Below are 13970 nucleotides of genomic sequence, written 5' to 3' on the forward strand. Positions count from 1 at the left end.
CACAGGAAATGTTAAAGCAAACTAGGAATGTGCTGTCATTTCAAATAAAACAAAAGGAAAGCCACGAATATAATCATTCAGACCAAAAAGCTACCTAGTCTGGATCCTGCCCATCAAACCTGTTTGAATAAAAGGCCCTTTCTGCCCCTCTGGGCATCTCTGACCTACCTCCACCCCGCCAACCCAGTTCTTACCCCATTGGTGAGTCTTCCAAGGGCAGGAACAATCCCCAGTTATTCTTGCTCCACAGCTCTCAGTTTTCAAAATGGTCACCAGCTACTGGTGCTGGCCTTTAGTTGACTGGTGGTGATTTTAAAGATCCAGAATTGTGGGGCAGGAGTGACTGAGCGATTAACAAAACAAAATGAAATAAATAACTAAAGAAATGAAAATAAAAAAATGAAAAACAAAGCAAAACATAGATTTTCAACTATACACCTCTATAAAAAATATGAAATAAAAACTTTATCACATTAGCATTTTAATATTGAGCTTCTTCTGTGGAATGGAGAGTAACCAAAGCTGAAGCTTTTGACAATTGGCGCTACTGCTCAGAAGTTTCAAACTTGGGCTAATTCAACCCCTTCTTGTGTCTTTTACTTGTGGATAACAATTTTCAAAATGTGAGCATATTTATTACACAAAAATATTCTAGAATTATAAATAATTCTCTCTTTTGTCATGACAGACCAAGCACAAGATGTTTGAATCAGTTCTACATTACATGTTAGAGTCTTCATTCATGGTTAAGGCATTAAGGGGCCGATTTTAAATTTTATGCGCGCGGGGTACAAGGCAGGCATAACTTGTGCATGCTGGCCGGCTGCCAGCGCGCCATCCCCCGGCACAGGCCGCTGTGCCGGAGGACTCGGGACTGCCCCTGGCCCGCTGCCACGCCACCGCCCCCGCCCCCGGAGCAACCATTTTTGAAAGCCCTGGGACATGCGCGCGCCACTGAGCCTATGCAAAATAGGTTCGGCGTGTGCAGGAGTAGGTTTTCAGGGGTTACGCGCGTATATTACACGCGTAACTCTTTGAAAATCTACCCCTAAATGTTTACTGTATTAACTAACTCTTTCATTCTTAATGTTTTAAAAGGTTGTAATTAATTAAATTTTAGAAAATCCTTTAGGGTATTCTAAAACATTTTGGGCCTCATTTTCCAAGGAGTTACTGCGGGTGATAATTCCGCAAATCGTGCTAACAGCCATTAACGCATGCAAAGTTTTTATTTTGTATTCAGGGGGTGGAGTAAATGTAAAGTAGGGAGGATTTATTGTGTGCCGCGGCTCCTAACTACATCTCTTTCATTTGCGTTAGAGGCCAGTAAAGTTTATTGTGGTTCATGATGTTTGTGTGAGAGAGAGAGAGAGAGCCTTGCTATGGTGCCTCCTCCCTAGACAGGTATTTGTATCCCTATGGGAGGCCCACCTAGTAACTTGAGGTGAGGGTTAAGTATTAGTGTAGGGGGGTAGGGGCCACTTTGCCATTCAACGTGAGATGTACGAACAGAACAGTGGTCTCTTGTGAAGATTTGCTGGCCTTCGGAGTGAGGAAACTCACTCCAAGATGAGATTTGTGCAATGTTCTCTCCACCTAGCTTGTTGTTACCCAGGTAGAGAGTCCATCAAGCTAGGTGGAGAGAACATTGCACAAATCTCATCTTGGAGTGAGTTTCCTCACTCCAAAGGCCAGCAAATCTTCACAAGAGACCACTGTTCTGTTCGTACATCTCACGTTGAATGGCAAAGTGGCCCCTACCCCCCTACACTAATACTTAACCCTCACCTCGAGTTACTAGGTGGGCCTCCCATAGGGATACAAATACCTGTCTAGGGAGGCAACACTATAGCAAGGTGCTCACTCTCTTGCTTTCTCTCTCTCTCTCTCTGCAATAGCAGCTTTTTTTTGCATAGCTGATATTGCAATTTGTGATACACATGCTTATTAGCATAAGGTACACCCCTTTTTGGTATCGCATGCGATACCAATGCGATATTGGAAAATGAAGCCCTTTGTTATAGATATACAATGGAAAGAAATTTTTGACATAGTTTCAGCTTCACTTAATAATATTTCCTCTTTATAGTAATTAGTATCTTCGTCAGCAAAGTAGAGAAGTGCCTAACATCACTGCTTTTGGGGATACTCAGATAAATTTGTAAATCCTGAATAAGAGGTACATGTGATTTTAGTAATTAATCAAATAATACTGTACTATCAGTCCATTTCATAAAATATTGTTTTGCTTTCCTCTTTAAATGTGTTAATAGTTACATAACTATCCTTTTGTTTAGAGGATTAGCAGTACCATTGAGTAACAGAGTTTTGGTCTTTACAGGCAGGTAATCTAATAACACGGATAATCTCAGTTTCAGATAATGTGTGCCATATGTACTGGTAAAACAGAAAGAATGAAGGGTGGATCTTCAGGTACAAACTTATGAGTAAATTTTCAAAGAGGATACATGTAGAAAATTAGCAAGTATGTGTGTATTTCGTTTGTACATGCTTATATGCTATTTTATAAACATCAAAAGTAGAAATGTATTTTCGATTTCACATGCACATTTACCTGTGCAATATACAGGAGGTCTAGGGGCATTCTGGGCTGGGCCCAAGAGGTATGCACATTTAAGTGAATTTTGATTTTTTTAAATTTTATTTATTTAAATTTTAAAACATTTAGGTGAATTTTAAAAGCCCAACATGCACCAAAACTGGGAGATATGCGAATATGTTGGACTAGCGCGTGCTGAGCAGATTTTAAAAGCCGTCCGATTATGCACATATCTCCCACTATGTGCACAAATGAAAAAGTCCAGAAAAGGGGCAGGGCATGGGCATGGTTTGGGCAGGGCATGGGTGTTCCTGGATTTATGAATAAAACCAGTGTGAAAAAACTTATGTGCACAAGTGCGTGCCAGGGTCCCCGACCGCAAAACTTTACTTCTGCTATGGATGTCGTGTAAGTCAAAAAATATAGGTATGTCAGTAGGGTTTTAAGGGTCGGGGTTAAGAGGTGAAAAGGAAGGTTATTTAAATAGAGGGGTTAGGAAGTCCTATCCCTTACCTGGGAAAATTGGGAACAACGTAGTTAAACTGGTAATTGTGTTGACGTTTTTTTTTTATTAGAGTCTCTCCACTTATGTGGTAGAGGTGGTATTTGTGCACACATGTGCATGTCAATATAAAATTGTGCACACATGTACACGTGTTCAACCGATTTTATAACATATGCGCATATACATGCCTACGTTATAAAATGTCCGCCTCTCTAGATGCGAGCTGGGATATGTGTGTCCATATGCATCCATGCGTCGGTATTAAAGTTATCATTAGTTGCTATTTTATAAGAGATTTACATGAATACATTGGGAACTTATTTGTACAATTTTTGCTAATTAATTGGAACAATTGATATCAGACTCATCTGTTGTCTGCATTTTTGCGAAGGAGTTCTAGGTGAACTGGGGGAAGTTCAGGGTGAAATACTAGGAGTGTCTTGTGAACTGGAGATGGATTGGGTGAACTGGCAGAGGTATCAGCAAACTGTCGATTTCAAGTATGTGCGCATATTTCAAAATATGCCTACTTCTGTGTACAAATCAGTTTTATGTGTACAAGTTATATATTTTTTGCACATAAAATATATGTATGTATGTTTATAAACTAGGTAGAGAAAGTACACATTTTCAATGCACTGCAAATATTTGTGTGTAATGAAACATACAAATGTATGTTGGGGTGGATATATGCATATTTTATAATCTGCATGACTAGATAATAAAATACTATATTAGATCTCAGTGCGCCTATGTAGGCGCCTATGTGGGGCTGCATGGAGACCTTTGAAATTAGGATGTGAATCATTTTTCTAATGAATTGAAATATCATACAATATTTCTAAATTCGTTATATATCAGGTAAAAATATAAACAATCACTTTTCCTCCTGAATTTTCGTAAAAATCGTTTTTTGGGTTAGTGCGCGCCAAATCTTTATCAATGTATTTTAGTTATATCTATAGGATAACATGATTGAGCACTAATAAAAGAAAACACAACATTAAGAAAGTTTTATTTATTTTTATATATTTATTTATCTGTTTATTTATTTTTTATTTTTATTTTTATTTATTTATTTATATTTATTTATATTTTATTTTTTTATTTTTTATTTAAAAACTCTTCTATACCATCGTTAAGTTAGATAACCATCACAACGGTTTACAGCAAGGCACGATAATGAAAATATGAGTGGTATAGATTACAAATTAATCATGTGCCATCATAGTATGGTAACAATTAATTACAATATAGACTATGGGGCGGATTTTAAAAGGAGCGCGAATAGCCTACTTTTGTTTGCGCTCCAGGTGCAAACAAAAGTACGCTGGATTTTAGTAGATACGCGCGGAGCCGCGCGTATCTGCTAAAAACCTGGATCGGCGCGCGCAAGGCTATGGATTTTGTATAGCCGGCGCGCGCCGAGCCGCGCAGCCTACCCCCATTCCCTCCAAGGCCGCTCCGAAATCGGAGCGGCCTCGGAGGGAATCCTCTAACGCCCTCCCCTCACCTTCCCCTCCCTTCCTCTACCTAACCCACCCGCCCGGCCCTGTCTACACCCCCCCCCTTACCTTTGTTGGGGGATTTACGCCTCCCGGAGGGAGGCGTAAATCCCCGCGCGCCAGCGGGCCTCCTGCGCGCCGGGCCGCGACCTGGGGGTGGGTACGGAGGGCGTGGCCACGCCCCCGGACCGCCCCGGGTCGTAGCCACGCCCCCGTACCCGCCCCAAAACGCTGCCGACATGCCCCGAAAACGCCGCGACGACCGGGACCGCCCCCGACATGCCCCCGACACGCCCCCCTCGGAGAACCCCGGGACTTACGCGAGTCCCGGGGCTCTGTGCGCGCCGGTAGGCCTATGTAAAATAGGCTTCCCGGCGTGCAGGGCTTTGCTCGCCTAAATCTGCCCGGTTTTGGGCGGATTTAGGCGAGCAGGGCTCTTAAAATCCGCCCCTATGTATGTAAGTTAAGCTTGTCTGTTGGGAACATATTAGGCAGTTTGAATTTAACATTAATATGCATTTGTAGGTTACAAGTAACAATTTCTAGTTTGGTGCGTCCTTATCAATCAACTGTTTTTCTCTTTCTCTTTATAAAAAGCTTGTTTAAAGAGCCAGGTTTTCAGATTGGTTTTGAATATTTTCAAATGCAAAGGTTTCAAGTTTGTCATATGTTAAGTCAGTATAATCAGTTGAGAAAAATATGGGAATGTATCCATAGGTTTGGGAGGGAAGCTTAATACTGAAAAATAGTGAAAGGTTAGATGGCTCAAACTTGAGAAATTCCATATTTTCAAATTCCAAATTCCATATAGAGAAATTCCTTCTCTATAGCTGGACCAATAGAATGGAACTCTATTCCAGGATACCTAAGTTCCATCAAAGACTCCAAAACATTCAAAAAAGAACTAAAAACATGGTTGTTTAGACAATCATACACAGACTGATATGACCTATTACCAATATCAATATCAACCTTCATCTTGAACCCAAATACTTCTTTAACAAGTTTATTCTAAATTAAGCCTTACATTGTCTCATTCTAACATGTTATACTCTGCCTTTGCCGAGATGTTACATATTTCTTTGTATTGTGTTATAATTTATAACCTGTTGTTCATTGTATGAATTTGTTACACTGTAAACCGGAGTGAAGGCATTCAGTTATACTTCGGTATAAAAAAGAATATAAATAAATAAATAAATAAATATGTGAATGGATAGTACTACCATTAGCTAGGGCTGCAAGCAAAAACTAACTCTAGCAGCAACAGTGAACTACGTACTCTTAGATTCTCTTTATTTATTTATATTTATTTATTTCAGATTTTTATATACCGGCATTCGAGACAGCAGTCACATCGTGCTGGTTCACATAAAACAGGGGTGCATAGTAAACATAACTATAACAATGGTGTTGAAAAGGCAGTTACATATAACAGGGTGATAAGAACTTGGCTGAGAAGGAAGAGAAAGGAAAGGTTATTAAATTCACACAGGTAAACGATAGAAGATAAGGATGACCATGGTGTAGTTGGAGATTAGTTAACCATGTTGGAGATTAGTTAACCATGGTATAGTTGGAGATTAGGGGTGGCTTGGAGGTGTTCGATCAATTGGCGTCCGGGAAAGCTTGTGTGAATATCCAGGTCTTTAGTCTTTTTTTGAAAGTTGAGATGCATGGTTCTGTTCTGAGATTTGAGGGGATGGAGTTCCATAACGGTGGAATGGCTGTAGAGAAAGCCCGGTCTCTTAGTGTGCAGTGTCTGGTGGATTTGGACGGTGGTACCTGTAGCGATCCCCTGTATGCATCTCTTGTCGGTCTTGATGAATTGTGTAGTCGGAGAGGGATCCGTAGGTCAATGGGAGCCAGTTGGTGGATGTTTTTATATGTGGTAAGAATGGCCTTGTATATTATTCTAAAGTGTATAGGTAGCCAATGGAGGCTCTTTAGAATGGGGGTTATGTGGTCCCTTCTCCTGGTATTTGTCAGAATTCGTGCAGCTGCATTTTGCACCATCTGAAGCGGTTTGGTGTATGAAGCGGGAAGGCCAAGTAGGATGGTGTTACAATAGTCTAATTTTGAAAAAATGATTGCTTGTAGAATGGTTCTGAAATCTTGGGCATGGAAAAGTGGTCTAATTCTTTTCAGCACTTGTAGTTGGTAGAAACAGTCTTTGGTGGTTTTGTTAATAGTGGCTTTGAAATTTAGGCGATTATCAATTAAGACTCCTAGGTCTCTCACTTGTGTGATTGTTGGCGTGGCTTGTTGTGCAGAGGTGATGGTGCTGTTTTCTGAGGCGATGAGCAGGAGTTCAGTTTTGCCGGAGTTTAATACCAGGTTTAGGCTGGTGAGGAGGAGTTTAATTTTTTGAAGGCATGTATCCCAGTAAGCCAGAGTTTTTGTGAAGGAATCCTTAATGGGTATCAGGACCTGGATATCATCTGCGTAAAGGAAGTGTTTGAGGTTGAGGTCGGTGAGAAGTTGGCATAACGGTATAAGGTAAATGTTAAATAAAGTAGGAGACAGGGAGGACCCCTGTGGGACTCCTACTGACGACGGGTGTTGAGAGGATTCTTTGTTCTGTATCTTGACCTTGTATCCTCTATTGCTGAGAAATGATATGAACCAAGATAGAGCTGTGCCTGAGATACCTATGGAGGCTAACTGGTTAATGAGTAATGAATGATTGACGGTGTCAAAGGCTGAAGAAAGGTCCAGTAGGATCAGTAAGAAGGCTTGACCTTTATCGAGGCCCAGGATGAGGTGATCTGTTAAGGAAATGAGGAGGGACTCCGTGCTTAGTGTTTTGCGGAAACAGTATTGTGATGGGAATAAGAGGTTGTTTTCTTCAATGTAGTTTGAGAGTCGGGTGTTCACCAATTTCTCCATAATCTTGGCTATGAAGGGGAGGTTGGCGATCGGACGGTAGTTGTTTGGGTCATTAGGATCTAGATTAGGTTTCTTGAGTAGTGGTTTGAGAGAGGCCAATTTTAGGTCATCTGGGTAAGATCCTTGTGTTATTGAGCAATTTATGATGTCTGACAGGGATTTGGAGATGGAGTCAGGAATTGATAGAAGCAATTTCGAGGGGATGTGGTCCGAAGGGTGAGAAGATGGTTTCATTTTCCGTAGTATACCTTGGATCTCAATGGAAGAAGTGAGTTCCAGTTCTTCTAAGCGGGTATTTTTGAAGGCGGTCTGAGGAGGTGTTGAAGTAGATGCGGTGTTAGGGGGCAGTTGAGTTAGAAGTTTGCTGATTTTGTTGTTGAAAAATAGCGCTAGTTCTTCCGCTTTAGATTTGGCTTGGTTGAGAGCGATTTCTGATGGGTTTATTTGAGTGAGGTTAGAGACGTAGCTAAAGAGGGCTTTAGCGTCAAAGATTAGGTGGTGGATCTTGGATGCGTAGTGGTTCCTCTTGGATCTTAATGTATTGGATTTGTATTGGTGAAGAGTTAATTTATAGGTAGATAGAGTGATGGTGCATGGGTTTTTGCGCCATTTAGCCTCATTTTGTTTTAGCAGTAGTTTAAGCTTTCTTAGCTCTAGGGTAAACCATGGTTGCCTTTTGGAGGAGTTGGGGTGAGGTTTTTTTGTTGTTAGAGGGCATAGCTTGTTGGCTATCGATTCCGTGATGTTGTTCCAAGATCGAAGCGCTGAGTTCGGATTGGTGAAGTCTACTTGGGTGAGATGTGATGATAAGTGATTGCTAAGATCTTCTGTGGTGCATGTTTTCCTGTAAGTGAAGCAATGTGAGGGTATGTGAGATGGACTGGTATCTTTTATTGAGAATGAGGAAGTTATGAGGGAGTGATCTGACCATGGTACCTTCGTGCAGGTGGGGTGCTGGACCAGTTTGATTGCTGTATTGACGAAGATAAGGTCTAACGTGTGTCCGGCTTTGTGTGTGGGTTTGTTAACTAGTTGAGTGAAACCTAAAGCGGAGTATGCTGTGAGTAAGGCTTCGCAGTTAGGTGATAATATGGAGTTGTCGACGTGCAGGTTGAAGTCACCTAAGATTATAGCTGGGGCATCTAGATTGATAAGGGAAGTAGTTAATTCGACCAGAGGAGAGGCGTCTGTTTCCAGTAAGCCTGGAGGAGCGTAGAGAAGTAAAATTTGGAGTTTGTCTGACGAGAAGAAGCCAAATTCGAGTTTCGAGTCGGTGTAGGAGGAGTGTTGAGTGAATCTGAGGTCCTTTTTTGTAGCTAGGAGGATTCCTCCTCCTTTTTTATCTCATATAAATAATTATGAACAACTATGGGCCTCATTTTCTAAAGTTTCGCAGGCCTGCGAAACTTTAGAAAACTGCACTAATAGGGGGCAGGGGTCGAAGCGGGGGTGGCGGTGCTGCGCTAGCCAGCAGCGATCGCACCGTCATGGTGCGATCGCTGCCGGTTTCGCACCCAATAGCGCCACCATAGAAGGTGTAACTGTTGGGCGCAAAGTAGGACGCAAAAAGGCCCTTACCTTTTCGTCATCCGCGGCATCTTCGCGGAGTCGGCCCCGGTGATGCCCCGACTCCACCTCTTCCGGGGCCGACTCTGCCCTGATTTCGGTAGTGCAGGCGTGCGCTACCTTCGCAGGCTATCGCAGGCTTGCGCTAACAGCGCAAGCCTTGGTAAATAAGGCCCTATATTTGCAATATAAATATTAGACTATACTGCAAAAAATATCAGACTCCATCCTGTAGTTATAAGCAATTTAATTGTATAAATACTACTGAATAATTACCATAAAGAAAGGGACAGCATTAGTCATAACATAGCATATTGCTACAGAAAGAAATCACTATACTTCAGTTCAACAGTGCACTCTCTTCTATATTATCTATAATTGGGAACATTTGATCAGTGTCAGCATTGACCTATTTCTAAGTATTTGAGGATAAAGCACATATTAAAGCAACATTTCAACAACCAAAAAATAACTAGGTTTGTAGACATGTTATATATTATCAGAGACAGCAGGACACTGCTTTTTCTCTCTCCCCGGCTCCCATACCCTTTCCCTTTCCCTCCTCCACCCCCTACCATGCTGATCAATCGGAGGAGGGAGATAGTAATAGTGCCTCAGGCTTCTTCCTTCTCCTCTTCTGCCACCCAGACCCACTGCTGCTTTGAACTGTGTGGTTGTACAGAGTCAGTTGCAGTTCAAAGCAGCAGTTGGACTCAGAGCAGCAGAGGTAGAGGATGGGGCTAACACACTGCTTCTCTCTTCCTTCTCTTGTTGTTAAACAGCTGCTGCCTGCTGGCCCCAGTCCCAGATCTTCCACAATATAACTTTTTGTTTGTTTTTAAAAGTTATTGTTACCTTTGCTGGGTAAAATAATTTCTTCCTAATGAACTAAATAGTGCACTTTGTTCTGGAAAAAGTTGAAATTATGTTTTTTACCCAAGCTTTTATTGAGTAATGTTATACGCTTGCTTTGAGCAGAAATTGGTTATAGGATTTTGTTATTTTATTTTTCTAGGATCTATCTGGCAGGAATTGGCCTTATTGTAGGTCCTTGTTGTTTTATTTTATATATATGATGACTTTGCTGTGATTTTTGTTCTATTTGTTTGTATCTATATTTATTTATTTATTTATTGATTGATTTGATTTATAGTGTTTTGACTGATTTTTGCTTTATTCCTATTTACTATTCTACAGTATTTATTGCATTGTGATATATAATTATGATGATGTTGCTTTGTGGTATATTTATAATGATGTTTATTATTTTATGTATTTTAAAATACGGTATCATACTCTGAACATGGGATGGGAAAGTATATAATCAAATAAAGTTATGTTATGAATTTGTAGTTGGTGATGGGAAAATGCTATTAAACCTAATAACAAAATTAAATTTTATTAACGACATTGCAAGATATACTTTACTTTTTAAAGCTAGCTGAATAGGGATGTGAATCGTGTCCTCGATCGTCTTAACGATCGATTTCGGCTGGGAGGGGGAGGGAATCGTATTGTTGCCGTTTGGGGGGGTAAAATATCGTGAAAAATCGTGAAAAATCTAAAAATCTAAAAATCGCAAAACCGGCACATTAAAACCCCCTAAAACCCACCCCCAACCCTTTAAATTAAATCCCCCACCCTCCCGAACCCCCCCCAAATGAGTTAAATAACCTGCGGGTCCAGCGGCGGTCCGGAACGGCAGCGGTCCGGAACGGGCTCCTGCTCCTGAATCTTGTTGTCTTCAGCCGGCGCCATTTTCCAAAATGGCGCCGAAAAATGGCGGCGGCCATAGACGAACACGATTGGATGGCAGGAGGTCCTTCCGGACCCCCGCTGGACTTTTGGCAAGTCTCGTGGGGGTCAGGAGGCCCCCCACAAGCTGGCCAAAAGTTCCTGGAGGTCCAGCGGGGGTCAGGGAGCGATTTCCCGCCGCGAATCGTTTTCGTACGGAAAATGGCGCCGGCAGGAGATCGACTGCAGGAGGTCGTTCAGCGAGGGTTCCGGCGCCTCGCCGGAACCCTCGCTGAACGACCTCCTGCAGTCCTTCACATCCCTATAGCTGAATGCAAAATTAAAAGCAATGGTTTCAACTGATCATTATTTCAGTACATAGGATTTGCTGAGCAATTATATTCAAATATAAGTGTAGACCTTCAATTTTAAAGTGTTGTGTTTTTAATCTCTGTAGCTTTACCCTTTCCAGCAACTGACCAGGCAGCTATGTGCAATAAGATTATCTTCAGTGGACCTATCACTCTTTAGTTCTTATCCCAAAACAAAAGAATATGCAAATTAGTGTAGCCAGATAAGAGGGCATGTAAATTAAATTCCAGTAGGAAAGGTCTCTTGATGTGAAGTATTCCACACCTTGTCCCTTATGATAATTTAAGTATTTAAAAGCATTTATATCCCACTGATCTGCAGAACTTACCGGGTTATAACATAACATACATAGTAAAACACATGAAGTAAATAAATAAAATAAAAGGACAATACCATAGCAATTAAATACAGACCTATATCAAAACATCACCTGATCCTGCTGCCCTACCTCTTTCCTTGGAATGCTAAACCTGAACTATCACTATTAAATGCGGCAGAAAATGACCCCAATCTTTCCAGGACATGGTTCCCAGCTCCAGCTCAGATCCCTGTACTATACGTTTATGCCTTTGGAAATTTTGGCCACCACTGGAAACAGAATAGTTATCCTTTTAGAGTGTGGTCAGGTTTCTTATTAGAAAAGAGACCAATGATGTAACAGATATCTGTAGATATTATTACCCTGTAAATCCAGGACACTTAGAAGTCACAATTTATTAGGACACAAAATGAACTGTATGCCAAGCTTTATTTAACAAACTATGGGGTGGATTTATCAAAATGCGGTAAGTACCGCATGCGATAGCAAAAGGGCCATGTTTTATGCTAATATAGCATTTATTGCAATTTGCACTAATTACCTGTGCGAGGAGCTAAGTTAGTGCAAATTGCAATACCATTTTCAGATTCTGTAATAAGTGCCAGACCTGTTGTATTTCCTTCATTCAACCACCAGGGGACCATTGTTAATGGTCCTAGACACGAGAGAGAGAGAGAGAGAGAGAGAGAGAGAGAGAGAGAGAGAGAGAGAGAGAGAGAGAGAGAGAGAGAGAGAGAGAGAGCGCCTGGCCATAATATCATGGCCCATAGGTAGGTATTTGTATCCCTATGGTAGGCCCACCTAGTAACTCGAGGTGGGGATTAGGTAAGAGTGTAGGGGGTTAGGGGCCAGGTGGGCCTACCATAGGGATACAAATACTTACCTATGGGCCACGATATTATGGCCAGTCTCTCTCTCTCTCTCTCACTCTCTCTCTCTCTCCTGAAATAAGCCTTACGGGAGACATCGCAAATGGCGATGAAACCTTATCGCACGGTCACGGCAGCTATCGCATAGCCTAACGCAATACCAAGAGGTGTAGTTAAAATCAGCGTTACGGCTGTGCGATAGCTCTTCGCAGACAGGCTAACCCAGCCCACTCTCCGCCCCTAACTCCTCCTATTTTCTGAATTTGCATCGCACCATACAATATGGTGGGATCGCATGGCTTATCGCATGCGTTAACGGGGCTTTTCGCATGCGATAAGCCCTTAACGCATGTGAAAACGCCTTATCGCATTTTGATAAATGACCCCCTATGGGCCTTATTTTCTAAGACTATCGCAGGCTTGTGCTAACAGCTCAAGCCTGCGATAGCTAGCGAAGGTAGCCCATGCCTGCGCTACCTACATCGGGGCGGAGGTGGCCCCGGAAGAGGAGGAGTTGGGGCATCACCGGGGCCGGCTCCACCCCGATGTAGCGCAGGCATGCGCTATCTTCGCTAGCTATCACAGGCTTGCGCTGTTAGGGCAAGCCTGCGATATCCTTAGAAAATAAGGCCCTATGTATGTTTTCTTAACACAGGCATGTGAATCTATCTCTGTAGTTGCATGAGGGGAAAAATAACCCAAAAGAATTAAATCCTCAACATGAATGTATGCCACTCAAATTTCCTGAACCAGGAATATCTCTGATGTGAAAATCTCTGATGGCCAGTCAGAAGCCTTCTAGAGCAGATTTTGATGTTCAGAAGGATCTCTTCCTCTCCCTCTCTGTCTCCTGGGCACTCTGGTCTCTGCTCAGGAAGAGTTGTGATCTTCTTTATTGCAGATCAGCTACTGGACAAATCCAGCCCTGGTTGCTTCCTTGTGGTATTTCTTTGTCTACATTAGAGAGACTTTGTCATCTGATGTAATATGCGACATCAGATATGTTATTGGCTGTTAATCCAGATAGGCCCCATGGGCAGTCACTTCTAATGCTGGTTTTCCAGGAGGCATGTTCTAGCAAAACCTAAACCACAAGCTCATCATTAGTTCATTACTTGTTTCCAAAAGATCACAAATGCACAAATGGCTTGTTTCAGTCTGTTGTGAAGGTTGTCTTTTCTCATTGGCTGACAAGTTCTTGCTGATTGGCTGGAGGTATATATGTTGGTATGACTTGGACCTGGCCGAGCAGTGACTTTCTGACCTTCAACATTTCCATGGCACAATCTATCTGTCTGGGCTATTTGTCACTCCACCTCACCACTCCCTCTCTCTATTGGTGCAATCGCTCACTTCCTCTGCAAGTTTGCAGGGACAGGACATGTTTGTGGTTGCACAAAGAAGAAGCAAAAAGGAAAAAATTCAAATCCTAGTCCTAACTATATAGCTATATATAATATGCAGTGTTAAATAAATAGCACCATATCACCCTTAAAAACACAGGGCTACTTATAACATAATATACTACAACTATGAAAAAGTATACCCCAAAACTTACACAAGTAATACCTCAACTTAATCTTACAAAATGTTTTATTTTGGTTTATACATTAATTAAAACATATGAAGGACATATACCACCTGCTTAAGC

General features: G+C 41.8%; 1 protein-coding gene across 2 annotated transcripts in view; it reads right to left on the reverse strand.

The window, feature by feature from the left end:
• KCNH7 (potassium voltage-gated channel subfamily H member 7) overlaps positions 1-13970 on the reverse strand; it is a 324631-nt gene that overhangs the window by 219689 nt on the left and 90972 nt on the right. The gene's annotated exons all lie outside the window — the stretch shown is intronic.

The sequence above is a fragment of the Rhinatrema bivittatum genome, chromosome 6, assembly GCF_901001135.1.
Source record: "Rhinatrema bivittatum chromosome 6, aRhiBiv1.1, whole genome shotgun sequence".
NCBI lineage: Eukaryota > Metazoa > Chordata > Amphibia > Gymnophiona > Rhinatrematidae > Rhinatrema > Rhinatrema bivittatum.